Raw genomic sequence first — 2,522 nt, forward strand, 5'->3', positions numbered from 1 at the left:
ACACAATAACCACATGAAAGTACTTAGGACAAGACCCAATTTTACAACACAAATATAATTTACACAGAAGAGATAACCAACAACACACATAGGTCCACACAAACTCTTAGATTGATCCACATCATGATCACATGCTACATGCATTAAATACAACAAAAACTCCAGTCGGGACCAAAACACTGTTGATTTTTAACAAACTCCTAAGCATCGTTGAGTTCCTACAAGCATTGTTGAGCTTGTTGGCACTCAAAATTGTAGCCCCAATTTTGAGTACCATTGAGAAAAATAAAGCCCTATAGGCAATTTTAAATGCATGTGTACCCGACTATCCTTTTGAGCCCCAATAGGTGTTTAATGCTTCTAGCACCTTGTGTTCAGTATGCTTATGTGTTCCATGAAGATAAATTGTCATTCTGAGTCATTTCGTGAAGTCCCATTTTGAGCAATTGTCAAATTTGCATTCACCCGTGTCAAACAGTGACAGGAGGCCATGTTTGCATATGAATATCTCACACCCAATTATGTTTCATGACTCACTGCTTTGGGAGTGTTTAGTGTTCATACCAGAGAGCCCATGTTTCAAATTTTGAGTCATTCCAAACCCATTTGACTAGGTCTTGAATCCCTCAAAGTTGGTTATTTACTGATGTCATGTTGATATGAATTGTTTAGAATTCTAGGGAGCCATGTTTGACTTGTAATAACTTTTAACCAGTTGACTTGAATAAGAATTTTCCTTTTGCATCATATTCTAAGGGTCAAAGAATTTCTATGTTTCAATTTTGAGCTTATGATGAATCCATTTGATCAGTTTTCAAATGTGATTCCAAATGTAGTTTCTAACTTTTTACTGGTGTCAAAAGGTGCAGATTGGTCATTACCCCTGTTCGTGACAACATATCTCAAAACTTGTGATAGATGAGATCAAATGGATTATACCACTATGTTGTACTCTGAAAATACTTTAAGTGTGCCAATTTTCGAGTCTTGACGAATCCATTTCCACACTTTCCTAGGTCCATTCCATTTGTAAAAAATATTTTTTTGCCATTGTTTCCATTCTGCAAAATTTGAGTAGCTCACTTTGACCACTCGCCATTTGCGTCTTATTATGCATCATGAGACCAAATCTCAAATTCATACTTTCCTCATGACAGTGAACAAATGTCCCAATTTTCATATCCCTAAGTGTCAGTTTGCCTAGTTTTCAAAGCCAAATCCAAACCCAATTTATTATTTTCTAACATGTTTGTTTGCAAGCAATTTTGGGAGGGCAACTTTGACGGTCGATATCTTTTGACCCTAATGTCGTCATGAGATGAGATTTGATAGGGTAGGAGTATGTAGAAAAAAGAATCAATGTGTCTAATTTCAGAGCCCGATCAACTATTTGGGTCAATTTTTAAAGCCAATCGATAGGCCTGATTAGCTGAAAGTCACAGTTTGTAGATAAGTGATAAAATGAGTTTTAATTGGTGGTTTGGTGATGGATTTTGATTTGGATTTCTATTAGATGATTAATGGATCAGTTGGGTAGTTTAGTTGTTTGAAAATGATTTTTTTTTAGTCAGACCTACTTTGAGGCCCGACTATCTCCATCATATCGATAAGATGCTATGGGGTTTGAAATGATCAATAAGTAAAGACAAAGTTAAAGCTCTTTACATGTACATGGAAATTTTCTATGTGTATGGTATTGTTGCTTTACTTTTCTAGGAGATAAGACCATCAAACTTTGGAGTGAGCATATCTTATCATGCAACAACTTTGATTCTCATTTTAACATCATATTTGCTAAGGTTTTCAAGAGTTGGCTATGTTGTTATGGTGATTCATGATACATCTAATGTCATTTTGGAGTATCCAAGATGTTCAAATACACTAGCTCTACCTTGATACCTTAGCTTTCATTGTGTCCTTTTTTTGTGATATCATGGCTTATGCTTTGCCTTGTGTATTTTCCCTTCTGGATTGTCTGGAGCACCAATTATGAAGTTGTTAATTGCATAGATATAAAGAAATACAAAGAAGAAGGTCCCATTTATTATTTCCTCATTTTTTTACTCAACCTTCACTTTTATTGATGGGTTTTTGATCTATCTAATGCTTGAATGGAAAATGAAAGTAAAAGGCAATATTAGTGAAAGATGTTAGAGAAAATTCTAAAGAAAAAAAAGAAGATTCAACTCTCAAAATGGAGGAGATATTTTGAGAGATGAAGGTTAAAATGGATTGTTTGAGATGCATTTAAAAAAGCTAGAGGAATTTAATTTTGAAACACGGTTATATGTATGTAAAGACAGGTGAGTTGTACGAATAAAATAGGTCCCATTTGCTCGATCTTCATTGAATCATGATGATGTTTTTCTTCTGGACATGAAGACAAAGATCTACTAGTTCAATGGATCAAATTATAATATATAGGAGAGGGAAAAGGCTTTGAAAGTCATCCAATACTTGAAAGATAAATACCATGAGGGGAAGTGTGAAGTTGCAATAATTGATGATGGAAAACTTCAAGC

The 2,522-nt window shown here is 34.6% G+C and overlaps 1 pseudogene; it reads left to right on the forward strand.

The window, feature by feature from the left end:
• Positions 1 to 1,665: 1,665 nt before the first annotated feature.
• LOC149552587 (ASC1-like protein pseudogene) lies at positions 1,666 to 2,212 on the forward strand (annotated as a pseudogene).
• The last annotated feature ends 310 nt before the right edge of the window (positions 2,213 to 2,522 follow it).

This window comes from Cupressus sempervirens, chromosome 6, assembly GCF_028749045.1.
Source record: "Cupressus sempervirens isolate cs-2001-9-10 chromosome 6, ASM2874904v1, whole genome shotgun sequence".
Classification (NCBI taxonomy): Eukaryota; Viridiplantae; Streptophyta; class Pinopsida; order Cupressales; family Cupressaceae; genus Cupressus; species Cupressus sempervirens.